Raw genomic sequence first — 25,109 nt, forward strand, 5'->3', positions numbered from 1 at the left:
CATAAATTTTCAATTGGGAAGTTATGAACAAAGACCAAGAACACGTGGATGAATTATAAGAAAATTAGTTTCTCTTATCACGTGGACAAGATGGGAACTTCTAAATATAGTGCAAGTGTCTCCTGAAGCATATGCCATAGATCACTTTAATATGATTCAATTGCTATAAATCTCTTGAACACTACTTTTGAGTTCAATGGAAAGATTTGAGGAAATTCGCAGGCAAATACTTGGATTTGAAGGTGCAATTTCCATTAAGTTGAAGATCTTGTGATCCATCATTATGACATGGGAAATATCTTATTCTTCATGCAATGTAATGGTTATGATTTTCTATCTCTAGCAATAGCGACTTTTATCATTTTGGGTTAATTTTTGTGAGGTTAATTAACCTCTCCAAAATTATGTATTTTGGAGATAGTTATTAACCATGAGGGAGTAGTTCTTAACCTCCATGTCTATATAAAGGGATCATTTTGGCTTGGTAAGGGGACTTTTTGGACTTTAGAAAAAGGGAACGCTTATGCTAAAATTTTGATAAGACAAATTTTGGAAAGTATGTGTAGATTTTGTCTTTGACATTGAAAATCTCCATTATATTCTTGCTACAAGAAAATAAAGGAAAATGCTATTCAAGTCTTCTTTCAAAATCTAAATTGTTAGAAATATTGATTCTCTTTGGTGTAGATGTTTATGAATCTTTGGATCGATATTGTGCTAGTGATAATTCTCAAGCATGGATCTTGATTGTTGTTATTAGCGGTTTAAATTAGTCCAAGAAAGCTTTGAAGTCGTTTGGTGCATTCGTCATCAATGGCTTTCTATTGATCTTTAAAAGTTTGATTTCATCTTTAATTGAACAACTTCAAAATTATATCATACGAAGGAGCTACCCCTCTAAAAACAGGGGAAGGTGTAATAACCCCAACAGGTTATAACTTCTTCAAACACCAAAAATCTTTATACTTCAGTGGTTTGACGTTTCGTCAAACACTTTGCAAGCAAGCTCTGATACCACTGTAATACCCCTGCTCAAATCCGACCTTAAAATGCTAATTGAAGGCTCGAAGAATTTTGTCAACACTTTGCATACAAGGGGTCATATGACTGATATAACTTCTCAAATTGTTGCAATGACTCTTGTTTCGATTTGCATCAAAGAGAATGCTTACAAAAAAGACTCCAGATTATCTAAAAAATGACCTAACATGAATGTGCAACTAATTTTGACAATATTCAATACAAATATGTGACTTAACTACTTGCAATATGCAGCTACAGCAACTAGTAATTATGACAAATACTTTGGATGCAACCTAAGATGATGTTAGTACCCGATATGGTCATAATTTTAAAACTTGTAATTTGTGTTTTTGAACCACTTTGAACCTTAGTTCAAAGTAGTTCAAATGACTCATCTTGCACGTTCAACATAAGCAAATTTCAGATTGGTCCTATGGGTTTAGAATGTAGCGATTCAAATGCTTTGCTCCAACTCATGATAATTCAATGAGCCTATAGGTTTGTTGGTTTGATGTGGCTTATTCTATGTTCAGAAATGTTCATGGGGTATGACAGGTTCGAAGCAGTTCAAATGGGTTCGAAAATGCAGATTTGTTAATTCAGAATGGTTCAAAAATTGTGTTCAACTTAATACCAGAATCCAGTCTTTGTTCATAATTCAGTTTCAATCAGCTCAATAGTTTCAAAAGATGCAAAAGTGCAGATGAAGATGAAGGTCTGGTTTGAAGGATTTAATTGCAAAACTTCAAGTGCAGAGTTTTGAACAACTTCGAACTGAAGTTCGAAGTCGTTCAAACTGTTTCAAAATAGTTCAATTTGCTCATACAGGTTTAATTATCTACTTTGAGAGGTTCACATGTATGATTCAGTGGCTTGGTTCAGAAGTTCAAAATGGTTTGAAGTGATTCAGAGATCAGGTTCAAATGTCAAGTTTGATGGTTCAACAGGTTCGATGGCATGACAGTTCAAAATCACAATTTTGTATACTGATAAACAGTGACTTGTAACTTTTCACCCGGACATAATTTCACAAATCGCTCTGGTGAGAATATAAATGACTATTCTAGCACCAGCATATCCAAAAATGAAGAAGATCCAACGGTGCAATCACAAGTTCAGAAGAGTTCATCCCACAGGTTCAAATGAGTTCGAATGGTTCAAACAAGTTCAACGGGTTCAATTATTCTGGCAGTTTTATATACCTTCACTCAGTCTTTGATAACTTTCAACTCAGACATAATTTTTTCAATCACTCTGGTCAAGTTGTTCGGAATTAAGATCTCACCAACATATCCGAAAACGAAGGAAATCCAATGGTGGAATAATTAGTTATGGCCCCCGCACCGAGACCCATTTGATTGTCAAAACAAATCCGCCCAGCAGCATATTTTATTATTATTATTATTGGACTGATTTATTCATTTGCCACTTGTCCAAATATGCTAAAATGACATTTGATTTAGTGAAAAACCTTTAAAAGCTAAATGTCATAAAAATCAAAGAAAATCTATCAAAGAAGGTGAAGAGAAATGGTTTCAAGATTCAGTTATGAAAACTGAAAAGGTTTCATGGGAGATGAAAAGATAATAAATAAGCCAGCAATAGAAAGAGCAGGGGTTCCACTTCTTTCGGTGATAGAGACTTTGATGCTGCAGAATAGAAGAGTTGAGTCGGGGGGTTACATAGATTTTTCTCTCTGAGACTGTAGACTTTGTGCTACAGCCAAGAGGGAAATCTTCCAGATTATTTCTAGCATTAGTCCATTTTCTTGAGCAGGTCATGAGAAGCAGAGACAGGGTTTTCTTTCTTTTCTTTCTGAACTATGTGTCAAAAGAGTTGTATTTTGTTTAAAATGCAAAGAAAACCTCAAGATTTTATTAATGGTGATTGTAATAGTGATGCATTTTATGCTTTCAGAGGAGGGAGACTTGAGAGTTAATTGTTTGTCAAAACTTTGAGTTTGAGCAATCTACTTTCCACTAATTGTGATCTTTGTGTCACTTTGGTTTTCTCTGAAATATGTTGTTATATCTCCATATCTTCATTTCTACACTTTCTCAAGAAGATGGATAATGTGTTTTTTGATTCTGTCTTTTGTAACATGTCAACGTGAATGGACTTTGTGTCATTTACCATTTAATTTCTTGTAGTTGTTTAGTTTTTCTCACATATATGTTGTATTTACAGGTAGATGTTTGATATTCTTTTGTGCTTTCTGGTTAAAAGCATCCACATTCAATTCATTGAATATCCTATACGGGGAGTTGTACCCGATAAAAATTCAGAGGAAGGTTATCAATCCCATGATAACCTATCCAACTGTTGGTGTTAGCTTGTCCTTCCACTTGGGCATTCAGGGTCAGATGTGCACATATTCTCTCGAAGGACAATCTGTTCACTAACAGATTTTTGGCGATTCTGCTGGGGAAAGAATCGCAGTTTCAGTGTTTTCTATTCTCAGAAATCTGAAGGTATCTCCCCGAAGATGGAGGTTGGCGGCTCTATTGAGGAAGAATGCCAGGGAGTCTTCCTTGCATATCAAGAAATCTTGAAGGATTGGGTTCCAGCAAAAGAAGAAGATACATCAAATATCTTTATCTTCATCCCACCATTCCAAAACAATCCTATCAGAGAGGTTACCAAAGAACTTGCAAAATAAGTGGGCTGGTTAAAATCTTTCTATGGTGTTATTCTCATCAAGAAGAAACCCCATGTGCAAGAATCAACAAGTGAAAATGAGCAAAGCAGTTTTGAAGAGCTTGTAGACTCAAATGAGAAGGCATTACTACATTCTTTCTTTAGCCCGGAGGTAGAATCTCACAAATCCATAGTACCACAGCAACAAGAAAGATTAGTTATCAAAAAAGATGACCTCGCTGTAAAAAATTCAGATTGTGGTAATGAGGTTGAACACCATGAAGATTTGATAAATGAAGAAGCGGATGAGATGCTTGGTGTGCACAGCAATGATGCTTTACTTCCACCAAGTGAAGCTAAAAGTGATACGTTCGATTGCAAAAATGGTGGTCAGTGCATTGAAGAACCTTGTCACTCTGAAAATGGAAGTGATGTTTGTGATGAGATAAAGATACCTTGGGCTGAAGCTTCTCATGATGAGATTCTTTTAGAAAAACTTGATGACTCAACTGAAATGCTGAAAAACACCTTTCTCAATGAGGAAGAAGATATTATGCAGAAATTTCTATCATCACTCAAGCCAAATCTTTCCTCTCAGGCTGATTCAGGTATTCATCCAAATCAAGTTGAAAATGAAACATTGGTAAATGAATCTATTTTTCAGTCTTCTATGCATGGTTTCTCTAATCTGGATTGTAGAAGCAATTCTGACAACACCTTTGGAAAGAAAGAAGACAACATACATTGCATGCTTGATGACAGTTTGTTTCTTGGAAGAAGTGGAGATGTCATACATTCGAGACTTTATCTCAAATTAGAGGAGGCATCTTTCTACTTAGAAATTGATCATGATATTAAGAGCCACATGCAAAAGGTGGCTATTAATGACAACATTTCTAGATATCATGCATCTTTTCTTGAAGAAACTTCAACAATCTTTCCTTTTCAATTTGAAATGAAATCCTATCGGATGAGTGTGGAAGATCAATTCTCAAGTCAAAAGGAATGCTATGATGAATTGTGGTTGTTTGGGAAGGAATGTTTGGCAAGCACATTTATATGTGCTTTCAGTTTGAATTTTGGCATTGAAGATGTTGCATGTACATACTGGTATGGTGCTGCTCAAATGAGACATGACTTGCTGCTCCGGAAAGGATGCTACTTCTCCCAGCCGATAAATGGATTTGCATAGCTTTTTCTTTCTTTTGGTTCTCTTGGTAGGTTTTCTTCCTACCTTTGTAAATACTGTAAATAAGTTTTTGTTGTGCGTAGTAGTAGTTGGAATAATGTGCAAGCTTCGTGTTTGCTAATAGTTTAGGTGTTGGTTGTTGGTTTTGTTCGTTGGTTTTTCCCTGCTCCCCTCTGCCCTCTTTGCAAGCAGCTCCCGATTATTTTTTCTTGCTGACTCTATTGGCCCAATGGATAAGGCACTATTCTTTTCCCAAAGATTGCTGGAGTTCTCTATTTTTGCATCAAAAATAGTCTCGCAGTTAGAGCCCCTATTAGTACCCGATATGGTCATAATTTTAAAACTTGTAATTTGTGTTTTTGAACCACTTTGAACCTTAGTTCAAAATAGTTCAAAGTAGTTCAAATGACTCATCTTGCAGGTTCAACATAAGCAAGTTTCAGATTGGTCCTATGGGTTCAGAATGCAGCGATTCAAATGCTCTGCTCCAACTCATGATAATTCAATGAGCCTATAGGCTTGTTGGTTTGATGTGGCTTATTCTATGTTCAGAAATGTTCATGGGCTATGACAGGTTCGAAGCAGTTCAAATGGGTTCGAAAATGCAAATTTGTTAATTCAGAATGGTTCAAAAATTGTGTTCAACTTAATACCAGAATCCAATGTTTGTTCATAATTCAGTTTCAATCAGCTCAATAGTTTCAAAAGATGCAAAAGTACAGATCAAGACGAAGGTCTGGTTTGAAAGATTCAATTGCAAAACTTCAAGTGCAGAGTTTTGAACCACTTTGAACTGAAGTTCGAAGTCGTTCAAAGTGTTTCAAAATAGTTCAATTTGCTCATACAGGTTTAATTATCTATTCTGAGAGGTTCACATGTATGATTCAGTGGCTTGGTTCAAAAGTTCAAAAAGGTTCAAAGTGATTTAGAGATCAGGTTCAAATGTCAAGTTCGATGGTTCAACAGGTTCGATGGCATGACAATTCAAAATCACAATTTTGTATACTGATAAACAGTGACTTGTAACTTTTCACCCGGACATAATTTCACAAATCGCTCTGGTGAGAACATAAATGACTAGTCTAGCACCAGCGTATCCAAAAATGAAGAAGATCCAACAGTGCAATCACAAATTCAGAAGAGTTCATCCCACAAGTTCAAATGAGTTCGAATGGTTCAAACAGGTTCAAAGGGTTCGATTATTCTGGCAGTTTTATATACCTCCACTCAGTCTTCAATAACTTTCGACTCAGACATAATTTTTTCAATCGCTCCGGTCAACTTGTGCGGAATTAGGATCTCACCAACATATTCGAAAACGAAAAAAAATCCAACGGTGGAATAATTAGTTATGGCCCCCGCACCGAGACCCATTTGACTGTCAAAACAAATCCACCCAGCAACAAATTTTATTATTATTATTGTACTGATTTATTCATTTGCCACTTGTCCAAATATGCTAAGATTACATTTGATTTAGTGAAAAACCTTTAAAAGCTAAATGTCATAAAAATCAAAGAAAATCTATCAAGGAAGGTGAAGAGAAATGGTTTCAAGATTCAATTGTGGAAACTAAAAAGGTTTCATGGGAGATGAAAAGATAATAAATAAGCCAGCAACAGAAAGAGCAGGGGTTCCACTTCTTTCGGTGCTGGAGACTTTGATGCTGCAGAACAGAAGAGTTGAGCCAGGGGGGTTACATAGATTTTTCTCTCTGAGACCGTAGACTTTGTGCTACAGCCAAAAGGGAAATCTTCCAAATTGTTTCTAGCATTAGTCCATTTTCTTGAGCAGGTCATGAGAAGCAAAGACAAGGTTTTCTTTCTTTTCTTTCTGAACTGCGTGTCAAGAGAGTTGTATTTTGTTTAAAATGCAAAGAAAACCTCAAAATTTTATTAATGGTGATTGTAATAGTGATGCATTTTATGCTTTCAGAGGAGGGAGACTTGAGAGTTAATTGTTTGTCAAAACTTTGAGTTTGAGCAATCTACTTTCCACTAATTGTGATCTTTGTGTCACTTTGGTTTTCTTTGAAATATGCTGTTATATCTCCATATCTTCATTTCTACACTTTCTTAAGAAGATGGATAATGTGTTTCTTGATTCCGTCTTTTGTAGCATGTCAACGTGAATGGACTTTGCGTCATTTACCATTTAATTTCTTGTAGTTGTTTAGTGTTTCTCGCATCTACGCTGTATTTACAAGTAGATGTTTGATATTCTTTTGTGCTTTCTGCTTAAAAGCATCCACATTCGATTCATTGAATATCATATACAAGGAGTTGTACCCGATAAAAATTTAGAGGAAGGTTATCAATCCCATGATAACCTATCCAACTGTTGGTGTTAGCTTGTCCTTCCACTTGGGCATTGAAGGTCAAATTTGCACATATTCTCTCGAAGGACAATTTGTTCACTAACAGATGGCATTAATGCACTTACAACCAAGTGTCATTAATATAAACACTTAGCATGCAAAATTATAACATTATTTATGCCCAAAAGAGAACTTACAGCCAATTGATATTTTGTCAAACAATTGGAATGCAAACTAATAAGCTGATCATCAACTCTAGGTTTGCAATATAGATATTCTAAAAATTACAACGCTCTTTCAATTGTAAAATCCTAGCCTTCCTTTGATATCAATAATGTCAAATGGCAAACAAAGACAAGTACAATGTGAAATAGTTAAGTGTTGAAGCTATATTTGGTACTGAGCTGAAAACCTACATTTCTCAGTAAATATGTCAAATGAGAAGTGAAGACCCTGATTATAAAGGGCTGTAATAATTTTCTTCAATGCTGCCCCTTTTGCTTTGCTTTTTTCCGCTCTGCTTTTTCCACTTGCTTTTTCTGGATTTGCTTTTTTCGTTTTACTTTTTGAACTGCTTTTTTCAGATCCGCTTTTTTTTCGAACTACTTTTTCGGATCCACTTTTTTGAACTACTTTTTCAAATTGTTTTTTTCGAAGCTACTCGATTCTGCTAAAAATGCCTCCTGAAATGCTGAAATGCTGAAAAATGGCCTTAGGCCCAATGATGCCCTAGCTGAAGTGACTGAAGTATCACCTCCAAATGTGCAATCCTTCAAAAGATATTTCACTTCCTCAGTTATGCAAATCCAAAAGAGTTTTTGTTCCCAAAAATCAACTGACTATTTGAAACCACTTGGCTCCACAATAGACTACGTGATTGAATCACAATTTGATGTCGAGAGAAAAATAAACTGGATGACTAGAATGAAGCTCGGGGTGCCTATTTTTTTTTTTTTCTCCACTTTTTCCAAAAGCTTCTAGAACATTATTTTATTTTATCTATTAAGTGACTTTATAAAATATTTTATAATTCAAGTCACTTTATTAAATTAATTAAATGTAAAGTTACCTTTTAATATTTATTTATTTGATAACTTTATAAATAATTAACTTAATACCACTTATTTATTTAATTAAAATAATTAATTAATCATCCTCATAAAATATTCATTATTTTGGATAACCTAATTAATTAAATTAATTAAATCAAATTGCCTCCAAAGTGGGGACATGACAGAAAGCCGCATATCAAGGGCCTATCCGACTGTTGTGAGCAATTTGCCACATACACTCCATTGGGCCATGTGCTAATCCAATTATTGAGATGTCAATGGCTAGTGCCACAAACAAATTGTAATAAACTCCAAACAACCAATTATAAGTGTTGGAAATGAGTTGCCATGGTAGATTCAGGCACACGTCTCACATTTTGGCACCCTGCGATGATCACACACTGACAAATTAAAGTGCACTTCATGTCTGGTACTTGGCAGATCCAACAAATAAAATCCTAAATGAACCATAAATTTGCTCGTAATGCAATAACTACATAGTTATCAACATTGCTAAAAAATGTGAGCTATTAACACAAACGACAGTCCTAGGCAACAATGCAAAACCGATGGTTAAATTAATAAGAATTGATGGTTGTTTGAATACATATTAATGATTAAATAACAGATTTTTTTATGGCACAATTGAATTCTAATGCGTGTTTGATTCTGTCTTCATATGTGAATACATTTTAGTATTTAAATAAAATAAAATGTTTCTGAAGGCAAACAAATGCAAGACCATTTAGCATGCACCAAGTTATGATATAGATGTTCAGAGTGTTGACATTAGCAAGAAAACGCCACCACACAAATCCTCTAGCTTTTCTGCTTTGACCAATACTGATGAACCGGAATCAGCTTAAAGCAAGGGAGTTCTTGGAATGACGTAACTTCCATTACCTGTTATAAGATTTTTCACAAAGATTCCAGTTGTTAGTTCTGTCCAACTCAATTACACCAGTAAGTGGCACTACTTGCAGATCGGAAATTGTAATCATTTTGAATGGCAATTAAAATAATAATATTGTCACAATATAGCAAGTTCTGTTCCAGTAGAAATTGATTGGACATATCCAACCTTCAAAATGTGATGGTGAAGATACTAAATAAGCGTTTATGGCTCTTTTACTTCAAAATTCACCCACTGATGAATCCTTGTGAATTGCTAAATAAGAGTTTTATAGGAATTCCTCCTTTAAAACTCAGCCATTTAAATGAATCCACGTGAATAGCTGCTCCAATAGAATTGCTTGGAATCATCTGGCCTTCAAAATGTAACAGTAAAAATACTACAGCTGACAGCCAAAGACCAAGATATCGCTTTATCACCACAAAAGTGCATTGATGGAGCATCTGTGTTCTATCATTATCAAAGAAAGATTGGCATTGCTTTAGTTTTTGTAGTTTCCACTTAATTGTGCGCCACAGCTGTGCATTGGTGGAGCTTCTTTGTGTTCAAGACGGTGCTGCAAAAGCAATTTATACATCATTAAAATACAGTGAAAAGAGCTTTTCTGTAATGGCTTGATTAAAAGGAATGTCCAAAAAAGCTTACGAAAATTAGGGAAATGAATATAAGAACTTGTGCATGATGTAATATAAAAATATTTTTCTAGTGATGTCTTCCACCACCATCAGAAAAACGCATCACGTTCTGTAACTAGCGGCTGTTCAAAGGGTGAGTACAAAGTCGCAATATGTATGTAAAAATAAATTATTTTAAAATATTTATAGAAGCTACCCATCAGAGAAAGCGATAAAAAGAAAAGAGAAAGGGAAAAATTACATGACTTGCCTGCTGTAAAAATAGGATTCTTGTTGCAAGAAAATCATTCTGCCAATCAATTCCCCAGGTTAAAACAGTTCTATTAAAATGTTTTACTTCATCTTGAAATTGGCAAGTATATTTTTTGTCTTAAAAATGGCTGATCAAACATAAGTTGGTTATTAAGTAATCTTCTTCAGGTGCATAACACACAATACTTGTAGACATGACTGAGCCAGATCCTGGCAAAGCTCTAGATGCTTGTTTACTTGACCTGCTGCAAATCCATGAATCTACATCAGCCTTTCCACAACCGATCAAATACTCATCCATAAGCATGTATCAACCGAAGCCACCATATTAAGACATTTTGTGAGTGGTTTTTCACATTAAACCATAGATATCAGTTCACACTGCTTGAAGAATCGCTGCTGAGTTTTCACCCATATTTATGCAAACTGCCATTGATGCCAGGCACTGAGACCAGCAGCAGCCCTGTTTCAAAAGGAAGGAAAGATGCTCAATACTTTGGCAGACTCAAAATGTAATACTCATCTTAAGAACAATACAATCATAAGAAGTTAATTCTATGCATTTGTTGTACGTTATTTAAGGAATGGCTTGGAAGTTAAAGGTTATGTTTTTGCAGCAGGCATATCGTCTTATTATTTTTTCAGTTCTGCTATGGCTACAAATTTCGTATGTGCCACTTCAAAGTCTATTAATGTCCATCCTTCATGCTTCATTTGGCTTTCTCCAAGCTTCACTAAGGGATTCTCTTCTCACAAGGCTATCTACACTTGTTCTCCAACTCTCTTGAATAAGGATGCTCATGTGCTAAAGTTTAAACAATGTATCCAGAATGTGTGATCAAATGATACAACAAGCAGCTTCCTTCCTAATCATGGACTCTCTCAAATTTAATGATGTGATATGCTGGTTATCAGAAAGGGGCTTACACTGTTTGTTCAATGGATATAAACCACTTCAAGTTGTTCAATTACTTCCAACCAAATAAAACAAGGACAAGGGTTTAGAAATTCTACCTAACTCTAAGAATGTAGGATAATGATGATGATAAGGTGAGCCTCTAACCAATCCTTGCTTTGCCAAATCAACTAGACATAAAAGGGTGCTATTTTCTACGGATGTAGAAATGATTTTCACATTGTCAATGCTCATCCAAATACCCTATGAAGGTGCAACCTAATGAACATCTCCAATAGAAGTTAAACAGTTGCAATCTAGGCCCAAACTAGCCTTACAATATTAATTACAATCAGCAAGAAACAAAACATATGGACACTAGCTTCACCACTAATCACCATTCAACAATATCTAACATCCATCAATCTCTCGTTCTACTTAACATGAAATGAAATCTAATCTAAGTGGGGAATTGAAGAAACCATGCAATCCTTCAAATCAACATCAACAATGAATCATCAATTACTTTGATAGTATTATTGCAACAATTTCGTTGAGTATCCTCTCCTACTCTACTACTACTACTACCTAGCTTCTCCAACCTTTTGTAGATTCTCAATGACAGTAAAGGGTCAACATCAAAGGCCAAGATTTATCCCTACAAACCCTAATTGGGATTGCCACCCTATCAACCAATTGCATTGAGGCGCCACTTGTGGGCTAAAAAGAAAATTACAATGCTTTTGAGAACCAATGAGAAAATTGTACACTTGGTTCATATGGTTGAATTGGCTTCTAGCTTTTTATGATTGGTAGAAAACAACTAAACGCCACCTTAGCATACTTATCTTTTAGACTTGATCAATTCTTCGCGATGAAAAACATATCTCTTGATACTCAACATTATCAAGGTTTCAAATGTGAAGGCATGTTCCCAAATTGCTTCATCTTCTCAAATTATCTCCATCTTCATTCCTAGAAATTCTCTCATTGCCATGATTTGATCTTTTGTAAACTTGGAACTTGAACTTCTCTGCAGCGTGATATCCTTCATCTAGCTTAGTGTCCTTAGATTGGCAACGATTTTCGGGTTAACTGGTCTCTTGATTATTAAAGAATAGCTGTCAAATGAAGAAAATTTTCCAAGGATTGAATGTCAATTGCAAAACTTAAGTTGAGGAAGATTTTCTCTAGGAAGTTCACCTCTAGCTCCATGACCCCTTCAATTCCGTACATATGTTAACATGACAATTATTGGTTTAGAGATGAAAAAGTTAAGTCAAGGTTAGGAATAGAAGGTGAAGTTATAAAGTTTCATTAAGTGTAAAAGTTGCAAGAAGGTTGTGAAATGTTGTCTAAATTGGAACTGATGTTGTCAAAATTGGGAATGGAGCTTATAAAATGTTTAGTGAAAATGAGAAATCAAGTTTTAGCAAATTAGGAGAAGTAAAAATTTCAAACTTGAAAAGGAAAAAACATTAAAATTCCAAGAAATCCTTAGCTGAAAATGAAAAAATCAAAAAGAATTCCAAATAAAAATGAAAAGTCCTTTGAATTCTTCAAAATCAAGTTTTCCTTCACCATTTCCACCTTAAAATCAAGTTTCTTTCTAATTCCACCTAACTTGACTTTTCTTCCCCATTTCCAGCTGAAACTCTCAAATTCACCTAGGCATTTCTATTTCCACCTAAAATGAGGATTTCCGAACTCAAACAAGAGACAAATTTTAAAATATAAAAGAATGGCAGAGGTTGGCCCTATCAAATACAAGTTTAATATTAAAACCATTCCAAGGAGGTGATTGGGTTGCACCTTTTCATAACAATTACCATGTATAGGGTCAAGGACTTCACTTCAAGCATCATTCAATTCAACTCCAAAACAATAACAAGTGAAAATCAGAGCAGATGAACAGAAGATGAGGGTGATTTCAAATAAGAAGTGTGAGTTCCAGATCTAGAAGATGATTCAAATCAGAACCTTGAGCAAATTCAAAGCAGGTGTAAGGAAAGAAGGTATTAAGACAGGCGAACTTATCCAGCTAAATAGGGCAAAATCAGCCTCCATTAGAAGTGTGAAAGTATGCTCTAACAGATGTGAATTCTCCAGACATCAAGTGCAGTTCAAACAAAAAGAGAATCATGGGAAAGTAGCAGCGAGGAAGGAGGAATTTGTCAGAAGTACAGTTTCATAATTACATCAGTCAGAGATTGGATTGAAGAAATCATAATCAGAATTAATCAGCAGATCAAAAATGCATTTTCCAGATTCAAGTCTGGGGACATAAAGGTGAAAATCAGAAGTGGCATGAACTTGGGATCATGTAATTCCTCATTTTCTTGTCCTCTTGTACAGGTGCTAGTGTTGGTTTTCTAGGTTGGTGCTAGCAGAATCAATGTGGTATCTTAATATTGCCAATTTGTTCAGATGGTATACTGAGCATAACACCCTTTTCTGGAGCATTTTCAGATATTCTCTCCTATGCTTACTATTTTTAGTAAGTCGGTGATGAGCATCAACAGAGTTGGTTGCTATGTTTAGTAATACCGATGGAGTTAGTTTTCATGTTTATCCTGAGATTTTATATTGTTTGTAGTTATTTAATTAAAAATAATAAGTCTAAATAGGAGAAAAAGACATGTTGGCTAAATATTTTGTAAGTAGTCGTAGACAAACAACTTATAAAATGAAGTATTAGACACAATATGTGAGAAATAATCTTTCCTCTGAACTAAGGGGAGACAACCTTATTACTGTTGAATCAACTCAGACTTGACAAGAATTTCAAACTAATCTAAGATCGGATGTTGCGTGTATGACTTCCTCTTTCTTCAAAACGGATTTCCACTTTTATAAATATGCACTGACCTTCATCAACTCACTTTTAAGCACTAGTTGAAGCAATAATTCCAATTATATTATAATTAACCATAAGATTTGTTTTTAAGCATACTGATAAACTATTAAGTAACGAATATACATAAGCAGCAATATGATTCACACAAAGAATTCTAAATGTAGAACTTTCTTTCTGAACTCAAATATCACAAAGAATCATAGCCCAAAGACTATGCATTCATTTCTATGTAACTCAGTTTGAAAACTACAGCACAAAGTCTCTACAAAATCGGATTTGAACTTTACCTTATCACTATACAAATAACTCAATAACTCATGATAATACCACTATTGTGACTTACAAGCACAACAATGATATAATAACAAGTTCTTCCAACACAAACATTGAAAACGCTTGCTCTTTTATTTACGTTGAAATTAGCTTGCGCAAATAAAAGCAAAGTTTGTATCTTGCACAAATCTAGTAGAATTTACTTGCAATACATAAAGATGTTTATTTAAAATGTGGCCTCTTGTATTTATAGAAGAGAGGCTAGGAGAAGTGATGGAAAGCTAACTACTTGTTATTGACTCATTCAACATTTCACTCCTATGCAATGTGACTACATGTATGTAATGAGAGTACATGAAATTGCAATTTTTTTCTTTACATATGGTGTTACCATGGATGTTATTGCAATTTTATGTTTTTCATGTAACTTGTCAAAACTTAACTACAAAATGCATGACTGAAAATTTATGTTTTGCATGTAACTTGTCAAAACTAAACTACAAAATGCAATGCATGATTGAAACTAAGTGTCTAACAAGACACAACCTCTGTCAACGAGGTCTTCCTTTCACCAGATTGCCAAGTGTTTGGTATCTTTCAATCTGCTTATGGATTAGAACATCTGCATGAAAGTTGCATCTTGACCTTTGCATTTCAAAACTTAACTACAAAATGCATGACTGAAAATTTATGTTTTGCATGTAACTTGTCAAAACTAAACTACAAAATGCAATGCATGATTGAAACTAAGTGTCTAACAAGACACAACCTCTGTCAACGAGGTCTTCCTGTCACCAGATTGCCAAGTGTTTGGTATCTTTCAATCTGCTTATGGGTTAGAACATCTGCATGAAAGTTGCATCTTGACCTTTGCATTTGATGGAATCAAATCATTGATCTTTATTTTAACCCATGACTGAAAATAGTTCAAGACCCCTCTTATTGATCTACTACCACCTGCTTCGAATCAATCTTGGAAGTGTTCTAGTATTTATGAAACTTGAATTCTGCCTTTATCTCAAGCATGATGGTTGGGTCTTCTGACTTTAGATGAGCACCTGTAGCACTAGTATGAAAGGACCAAAACACCATAACGTCAGAATGTGTTGACATTAGTTCTATATCATTCTCTATGATGTTCATACTTTGATTTTGAAATTTGGTAAATCATGTGTGCAAACAAGGCTGTAAACAAGGTTTGAGATGAAAAAGTTGCTTTTTATGGGCCATGGTTGCAATCTGGAAATTTGGGAGTACACTGCAGGTGAAGGTGTAAGCGTAGTTCAACTTATAAAAGTTTATGTAATTGGAACAAAAAGCTCCTGTTACAAGGGGAAAACAAGAGTTTAGGCGAAATCGAGGGTTTTAGACACAACTACACTTAAAATTGCATGAGTAACAGCATGTATAGTTCAACTTGCTATAGGTTCAAAATACCATATTGCACTTGTATTTTCATTTACTAAAAGGTAAACTTGGGTATGAACAGGGCTTTTGGATGCAATTGTTTATGTGACATGTAACAAAACATGTAGTGGGTGTGAAAATTCCTAAAATGCTTATCATGGGTATGGAGATTTCAGAGGAAATTGCATATTTAATTTTGTTGGGTATAATCATGTGTTGTCAAATGTGTAAGTACATATTAATTATGTCGTTGGTCATACTCATAACTATGGCGTTGTCTACCGTACTTCTAGTGGTATTCTTCCCTACCATACTGTTCTCCTTGGGCTTCTTCACCTTCGGGAACACCAGCTTGGTTTCCTTCTTCCAACACCCTTTTGGTAATCCTTCGGCAAGTGTCTTCAACTATCTGCTTCATTTCTGCCTATTCTTGCAATGATAAAGCCCTCTCAATAGCCACACTCTCGTTTATACACTCTTTAATACTTATCTTTATTTAACAAGTTTGGCAGGAATTCTTCTCATGTATGGAAATGAGAAGAATATAACAAGTCATTAGCTTTCTGACGTTTTACACTACAAACCTACAAAGCACCCTCTATCTTCACTCAAAACTGCATTTCTTGCTGTTTGCAACAGCAGATACAAGAGAATGAGGAGAGTGATTATAGTGAGAGAAGTGACTACAAGTGATAAAGGAGCAAGAAGAATAAGAGGAAGATTGTACAACTTCCTTGAAGAGATTAAATCAAGCACAAGGTAGGGTTTTGTAATTCTTTTAGTTTTATTTCCTGAATTTTATTTTTAAAGAATGTTAAATGTTTTTTTTCTTTTTGTTGTTCTAATGTTATATGTTTTTTTTCATTTTTGTCCTTTCCATGTTATTGTTCTTTTCATTTTTGTTGTTTCATTTTCCAAATCAAAATTATGATGAATATTGAGGCAAAAAATGAAGAATCGTCCCTTAAGATTCATAAATTTTCAGTTTTTATTTTAGAACTTAGAATTCGTTAAAATCAATAATTAAAATTAAATAAATTTTAAACCTTTTTATTTTATTTTATTTTTAAAGTTGAAAGAAGGTGCTCATTGAATTTATTTTCATTTTGTGAAATGCAATGTCATCACAATGAGCTCTCATAGTTATAATATGAGTGAGGATGAGATGAAGACTCAGTCTCAAGGCACGTGTCAATCATAATATGAACCTAAGCATGAGGTTGAAGAGAGTGACCGTGGGGCTGATTCGGAAGCCCAAACTAGTCCCATGGCTAGTACACCAGCTGTCACAGATTACTCAACCCAGCGTTTTGGCAACAAGAATAACCCCAACAGCAACAAGTGGTGGCACAAGGAAATGCAGATGTAACATTTGTAATGTGGGAAGGTATGGTGAGCATCACAAGAATTAATGTATACTTCCTTTTTATTCACAGGAAAGGTGTGGATCAATGTAAATTTTCGGAAAAGTCTAAGAAAATCAAGTACAAAATTGAGTTCAACAAGCTTTGGGGTGTTTCTGAAGAGTACAGTTGCAAAGCCTACAACTTTGTCTGGTAGGATACAGGTTCAAACTATTTAGCAGATGCAGGGGCAGCCACATGTTTCTACTCAACATTGCATCTGAAAGCACTAATGATGTCAAGGTCATTCTTAGGACCTTCATCCACTCATAGTGTTGTACCTGAATCGTGAAAGGGCAAGGGTAATGCAAGACTCAAAGTAACCCCATAACTGATTTGTTCAATGTGCAACTGAAGGATCAAACAGATAATTTAATGGAAAGTTCTTAGCCCATGGCATCCCATTTGATGTAGCTTAATCTCTTATTATAAGGAGATGATGTCAATGGTGGCGAGGGGAGACCATCATATGTGCCACTAAGTGAGCAGGAATTGAGGACCATGATCTTGGATGACAACCGTGCCAAGATAAATATTTTGATGGCACCAGATAAAAGCATACGGGATACAGCCTGGACAATAGTGATGGATGGGTGGACAGACATTGGTCATTGTCCACTCATCAATATCATGGTTGAATGTAGACATGTCATACTTTCTCACAGCAGTTAATTGCTCAAAGCATCATAAAGATGTCGATTTTCAACTTGAGCTCCTTACGGAGGCTATTGAGGAGGTTGGTTCACAAAACGTGTTCCAAGTGGTGACAGCTGCAACATGTGTGCAAAGTTGCAAGGAAGCCTATTGAGGCAGACCATAGGTATATTTGACAGACTCAATATTATGTGCATACCATGAACAATGCAGTGATGGACATGGGGAAGATTGATTGGATAAGAGGAGTTATCTGCAACAACCACACTTCACATGCACTCTTCAAGATCTTCGTGAAGCATTTCTTGAAATCAGATGAACAAAGGTATGCATCCTATTTCACTCTCTTGGAGAATATGCTCGAGTTGCAAGAGGCACTACAACTCATGGTTATGATGAATGATGGGTTGGGGCTAAGACAGAGCAATGGAAGAGGGTGAAGGAGATAGTGAAGAATGGTTCAGGTGATGCAAAATATGTTATCTCTGTCATCGCTCCAATTTTCCAAGTGATCTGACATAGCAATTTGGATGCACCTCCCTACTGATGTGAGTTGTGTTCTACTACTACATGTAAAATCAAATACCCAATATTTCGAATTGAAACATCAATTATTTAATCCTCTCTTGATATAAGGTTATCTCTCATGCTAAGCTTGCAACATAAGATCATGAAATTACTTCAAGGTACCTTTTAGTCATGGATACTCAACCAGTGAAATAAAATGATTTGTTGGAATTTGGTAATCACTTAGGGAACTTAATGCTATTCATTCAATGGATATCAACTGCTTGCACAACTAAAGATTTGACTTCACAATGTGCAATGCAAATATAGTTTTAACTTCCAACTTCCATTTTACTTATGCTACTTTGACTCCTAACTATGAATGCAAAAATTCTGGATGACTTGGACTCGACTAGATGCAGCCTAATCTGCAACTCCACCCACCGAATGCAAACTTCTAAGGAATACTAAATTAGTTTTCACATTGACATCTCAACTTCAATCCCATCAAATGGATACAGGCTTACGAGTTAATATTAATTAAAGTTAAGCGATTTTGATCCTCAACACACCACACAAGGCACTCCTGCCATCAGCAAGAAGCTAATGGTCTGAAATTGTTTGAGTAAAGCAGGTTAAAATCCACAATTGCCTTCATTCAACTACTTCAACATAAAAATAAATCTAATCCAAGTGAAATATTGACGAAACCATGCAACACTTCAAAGCAACATTAAGTAATTCACCATGAAGAACCAATAATGAATTATCCATTACTTTAATAGCATCATAGCAACAATCTGATCAAGTCTCTCAATTAGCTAGCCTACTCTACTTCTAGCTCCCTAATTCTTCTCCTCTAATCTAATGAATCTAGCCCTCTAACCCTCTTTACAAATGAGAAGGCCTTGGCCTTTTATAGGTGTTCAAATATAATGAATGGCCAAGAATGACCGAAGGTCAAGGGCCAAGATAGATCCCCGTAAACCCTAGTTAGGGTTGCCAAATTTATAGCCAATTGCATAAGGGCACCAATTCATAGCCTAATAAGAATATTACAATGACTTCTCCAACCAATGAGAAAGTGAGAAACTTGCCATGTTGTGATTGTTTTGCTTAAACCTAGATTTTTTTTATTGGAAAAAAATTTATTACGAAGTAATTGGAAAATATTCACTTGTTATTAACAGTAATCAAGATATCCATACATACAAGAGACTGAACGATCGTTAAGAATAGAAACATTCTATTCTAGAAACAGAAAACTAAATATTAGAAACATTCTCATATTTACAAAAACTATCTATTATCTTAATACCCTTCCTTGACGGTTAATCTATCCAGAGCACGAAGCTGTCAAAAAATGTAAAAGGCAGATTCTGTCAGCTCAAGGTGCTCCGCACTATTCACTGTGGGTTGTGAACCATATTGCTTAGATAGGCAGCTAAGTGCTTCTGACATTCAACCTTCATGTGCCCAAACTTGCGGCAATAGTTGCATTGAATGTTTTTCTTCTAGCAGCCTTCTAAATTTGGAGCAAAGGATGTCTGCTGAGAAGACTACTGATGGTACTTTGGATATCGCTCCAAAACTCTGCAATAAGCATAATGCTCCAAAACTTTGGAGATGAGCATAATGGTCCAAAACAAACCACAGAAAGTCGTGATTTTTAGGAGAAAATCGAAAAAACCAAACATGATTTTTGGGGTGAAAAATCAATCAAAACCTGACAATACAAAGCTTCATTTTTTTAGGAAAAAGGGTAAAACCCAATAGATAAATTTTGAGGGAAAAATTACAAACCCACAAAGGAATCCCACACAACTTTGCAAATTACAAAATCAGAAATTTTTAAGAGAATTTATAGAAACCCATAAGAAATTTTTTTGGGAAAAAAATATGAAAACTCAAAAAAACAATTTGAGGAAAAAATTATGAAAACCCTCCAGAAGAGGCAAAAAGACTTTGCATGGTAAAGCAGCACATGCAAACAACATGCAAGTACATGCAACAGACATACAAGTACATGCAACCCTCAAAAAGTAGAGACTAAGAAAATTTGAAGGGTGACCCAAAAGAAAGCTCAAAAAACCCGAAAAGAATATGTTGTCAGTTTTTGGATCGGCTATCTCCAAAATCAAGGCACCCAAAAAAAACATACGACAACCCAGCTGAGATCTCAAAAAACCCACCAAGAATCTATAAACATTTGTTTGATCTAGTACAAAAAATTAGGGTTTTGAACAAAAACGGCCTTGCTGCAAAAAAACACAAAAAAATGGCAGAAATGTGCAGAAAAAACAAACGGATCTAGAGAAAAATGGGTTGAACCAAAAGTTGGCAAATTTAGATCTTTGAGAACAAAAACCCTGGGAGAGTTAGAAGCAAATATGAATGTAAATAAGTTTGAAATTAAGGGTTTAAGCAAATTTCAACCAAGAAATTATAATTATTTTTGTAAAAATTCAGAGTATTGGCTCTAACACCATATTACGAAGTAATTGGTAAAATACTTGTTTGTTATTAGCAATGATCAAGAGATCAATTTATACAAGAGACCGAATGATGTTCCCTTAAGAAACAATCATTAAAAATAGAAACATTCTATTCTAGAAACAGAAAACTAAATATTAGAAACATTTTAATATTTACAGAAGATTGTAATAGATAACCATCAAATACTAAACAAAAATAATAGAAACTATATATTATCGTAATAACAATTAGGTGTCACTTCATCACCTTATCCTATTGATCTATTTAAGAACATCTGCTTCAAATCTTAACTTGTAGAACATGTGAAGTCCGACTTAAGAGTTGTCCAAAATCCAATATGAAGTCTAACTTGTGACACGTCCAAGATTCATATGATGTTCAAGTCCAACCTCTTAATATGGCAAAATCCACAACTCTACATGAAGTTTGTCCAGCCTAAGGTGATTGAAATTGGGCTAAGTGGGAGGAAATTCCTCACATCAATGTTGAAGCCCACCCAAGGAAGTAAGAGAAATTCACAAGGCAACATGCAAATTGGCTAAGCCCACAAAAAATCATGAAACCTAGTTGAAGTCCATCTCAATTTGGAAGGAAATTCAAGAGGAAACAATCAAAAATTGACTTTGAAAGTTTAGAGGAGAGCAATAATAAATTTGTTGTTTGAAAATCCTTAATTCAATAAAAAAAGTATTTTGAAAATCTATATTTCAACACGAAGTATGACTTGAAGAGGTGAAAAAGTGTTTAAAGCATTGAAATTGTTGTGGTATGGAGATTCCACAAGTTGACAAGAACTCACTCCAACATGAAGAATTTTCCTAAGGCATAGAAGAATCCTCAATTCAATGTCAAATCCACTCAAGAAAAAACAAGGAAAATCCTCAAAACCATGTGAATTCCCACCCAAGCAGAAGGAAAATTTCCCAAATTCAACAAAAAGTCCACTTTTAATCTCCATAAAGCTATAAAAAAAATCTTGCAGACAAGAAAGTTGTAAATTAAAATTCGTAATTCCAATCAATGGAAAGTTGTGAAAAATTCCAAAAGTTATGGAAAATTCCTAAAGTGGTGAAAATTTTTAAGTTCAAACTAGAAAATTTGAGAGAATCCACAAACACAAGCAAAATCTACCCTCTCATGATGAAAAGATGGCTAGGTGACTATTACACAATGTAAGTGGTAAACTATTTGATGTATTACAGAGGTACAAATTTAAAAAGTTTCTAATAAGAAACCAATGAAGATCATAGAAATGATCTTCTCTATCTAACCTGCATTATATACAAAGGTGACCATTAAAGTAATAAAATAATAATATTCTAATAATCCCCCTTAATGGTCATTTTGTACACAACACCAAGTTGTTCCTTGAATTTAACAAGCTTTTACGAAGAACCAAGAGGCTTGGTGAGAATGTCTACAGTCTGATCTATTGTGGGAACATACTGCAAGTGAATTGTCTTGTCTTCAACCAACTGTCAAATGTAACGACAATGAACTTCCACCTGTTTGGTTTCGTTATGGAAGACCAGATTCTTGGCAAGTTTGAGAACTCTATAATTATTAGAGAGAAAGGGAGTCAAGCCCACTAGAGATAAATGCATATCCGCAAGCATCCAACGAAGCCAAATTGTCTCACAAGCTGCCTTATCAACTTATGATACTTTGCTTTCATGGAAGACAGTGAGATTACACACTCCTTGCTAGTCCAAGTGACTGTACCAGATCCAAAACTAAACACATCCACGAGTTGATGTCTTATCATCAACCAAATCTGCCCAATCTGAATTTATGAACCTATTAAGTCTAGAATTATGACTCCTAATGTAAAGAAATCCATAATTGTAGATGCCCTTCACATAACGCAGCATACATGTCGTTGCTACCCATGATTAGCCTTGGGAGGTTGTCATAGAGTGTGAAATGTGGCTCACTACAAAACTCAAACAAAACTTGGAACATGTCTCGTGGCAGTGAGATAGATGAGATTGCCCACTAGTTGCATCTAAGTGGTTTCATCAACAGGAGGAGAAACAGACTTTGCTAACAACTTCGGTCCTTTCTCGATAGGTATCATCACCATAATGTTTGATAAACAAATTACTATTAGAATGGCATTGTTGAAAACCATGGAAACCAAGTCCAAATCAATCTTGATGTAACACACTCAAGGGGCCTATTTGAGTCCATATAATGCTTTGTTAAGTCGACATACTTGGCATTCTTTGCTAGAACCTTGAAACCAAGAGGTTGTGTCATGTAGACTTCTTCCTATGACTCATTGTTGAGGAAGGGTCTCTTAATATCCATTTAATGTAATTTCCATCCAAACTAAGTTGCAATGGTGAGAAGAAAATGAATAATACTCATCTTGACAATAAAAGCAAAAGTACCCTCGTATTCAATGCCCTCTCACTGTGTAAACCTTCAAGCAACTAATCTGGCATTGTATTTATCTAAGGTACCATTTGCATGATATTTGACCTTATACACCCATTTGCAACTAATCAACTTCTTTCGTAGAGGAAGATCAAAGAGAATCCAAGCATTGTTCTCCAATAGACTCTAATATTCTACATCCATAGCTTGTTCCTAGTCTGATATCAATACCTTTTGCCTCTTTATATGTTTGAGGCTCATAAATACTATGAAGGTTGGCCATGAGAGCAAAGTTAACCGTAGCTAGATGCTTACCCTTACTTCTAGAAGATCTACCCTCAATGAATTCATCAGAATGAAGATCATTGATGGTCCTAGCCCACGATTTAGGCCGAAGAGTAGATGTGCCAACATTAAATGGAGTTATAATTGCAACTGGAGGTGGAAGAGGAGTCAAATTTAAACCTTGAATGTGGAAGTTAAGCATAGAAGTTTTTTTGCAAATTCATGTGCCCTTTTTCTAAATGATATTGGACCCAAAATTCGAGACAGAACAACCTTGGAAGATAATGTATGAGCATGGGGAATTAAAATTAAAATTTAGGATTAAATATTTACGTCGTCAATCGGTATAGAAATTGACACATTTTGCAACAATATATCCATATAAAAAGCGACAAAATGACAAAAAATAGAAATAAAATAAAATAAAATAAATAAAATGAAAATGTGTTTTAAATTGAGACAAGATTTAAATTTACCTCAATTTTGCAAAATATGGGATTGATTTTAAAATGAATTGATTAATTCATCCATTGTTACATTCAAATTAACCAAATGACACCGATTTTGCAACGATACATCCATATAAAAAGCAACAAAATGACACATTTTGCAACGATATATCCATATAAAAAGCAACAAAATGACAAAAAATAGAAATAAAATAAAATAAATAAAATGAAAATGTGTTTTAAATTGAGACAAGATTTAAATTTACCTCAATTTTGCAAAATATGAGATTGATTTTAAAATGAATTGATTAATTCATCCATTGTTGCATTCAAATTATCCAAATGACACCGATTTTAACCAATGGGAAATTAAATTAATGGAAATAAAGCATAAATCGTAAAATCAAATATTTTCCACTCAAATTTGCATTACCCCATTAAATTTTTTTTATTGATAGTTAAAATGGCAAGTTTGTGATCATTTTTCCAAGTCTTATTGCAATTATTATTTAAAATGTTACAAGTATTTAGAAGTGGTTGTTTACCTTGTAAGATAAGGAACACATTTCCCAAGGTGATGAGGTGGCTTCTGCAATGGGATCTCTTCTCATTGGTCCACGTGTCATCAATCCTTTTCCAGATGTTAATTGGCCTATGAAGGCAGTGTAATTTTTTCATTGGCCCACAAGGTGATGCTTAATTGTAATGGGTTGAGCATTTAATGCATAACCATAAAACAGGGCTTACGTGGACTAATCTTGACCCTTGATTTCAAATCAATCTTGATCATTCATTGTATTTGAGCTCCCTAAATAAGGATTGCTACCCTCATTTGTAAAAGAGAGAGGTTGGAGAATTGTTCCTAATATAATAATGTCAAATTTGCTCTACTTTTTCATTGTTGTCTTACATGGTGATTTGCTATGATCAAATTTGAATTATTGCATGACGATCCATATTTCCTCACTTAGTTTAGGATTTCATTTCATGTTGTTTAAAAGTAGTCTAGTTGGACGAAAGAATTGTAAATGTTTACTTGTTTGACTCAAATATAAACTAGGTCACTAGCCTCTTGCCGATGGTAGGAGTGCCTTGTGAGGTGAGCTAGTGGAAGTACATAATCTAATCTTTAGTTTGCATCCATTTGATGGAATTGAAGAGGAGATATTGATGTGAAAACTATTTGTGTATTCTTAAAAGCTTGTACTTGGTGGGTGTAGTGATCCATGATTCATTTCATTCCTGGTTACAAGTAGAAATAGTAGTAAGCTTACGTTCAAGTTGAAGTGTATCTTTAAAGATCAAAAACTATATTTTCATTGCACGTTGTAATGCCAAATCTTTAGAAGTGCAAGAGTTGATATCCATTGGATGAACAGTCTAAGTCCTCAAGTGTTTACCAGCATATCACATCATAAAACTAAGTGAAGTCCACAATTAAGTAGGAATCTTGAAGGCATTTCATGATCTTACTTTGCATGCTTAG

The 25,109-nt window shown here is 34.8% G+C and overlaps 1 protein-coding gene across 2 annotated transcripts in view; it reads right to left on the reverse strand.

Annotated features, from left to right (window-relative positions):
* Positions 1–9,200: 9,200 nt before the first annotated feature.
* The window catches only part of LOC149564638 (uncharacterized), a 48,881-nt gene continuing 32,972 nt past the window's right edge, over positions 9,201–25,109 (reverse strand). The window contains exons 4-5 of one of the 2 annotated variants that reach the window (XM_089818187.1): positions 10,017–10,481; positions 9,201–9,687 (exon numbers count right to left, since the gene is read on the reverse strand). The gene's annotated coding sequence lies outside the window, so the exon portion shown is untranslated. The remainder of the gene's footprint in view (positions 9,688–10,016; positions 10,482–25,109) is intronic. The other variant, XM_089818188.1, reaches the window with a different exon arrangement.

The sequence above is a fragment of the Cupressus sempervirens genome, chromosome 3 (genome assembly GCF_028749045.1).
Source record: "Cupressus sempervirens isolate cs-2001-9-10 chromosome 3, ASM2874904v1, whole genome shotgun sequence".
NCBI classification, from domain to species: domain Eukaryota; kingdom Viridiplantae; phylum Streptophyta; class Pinopsida; order Cupressales; family Cupressaceae; genus Cupressus; species Cupressus sempervirens.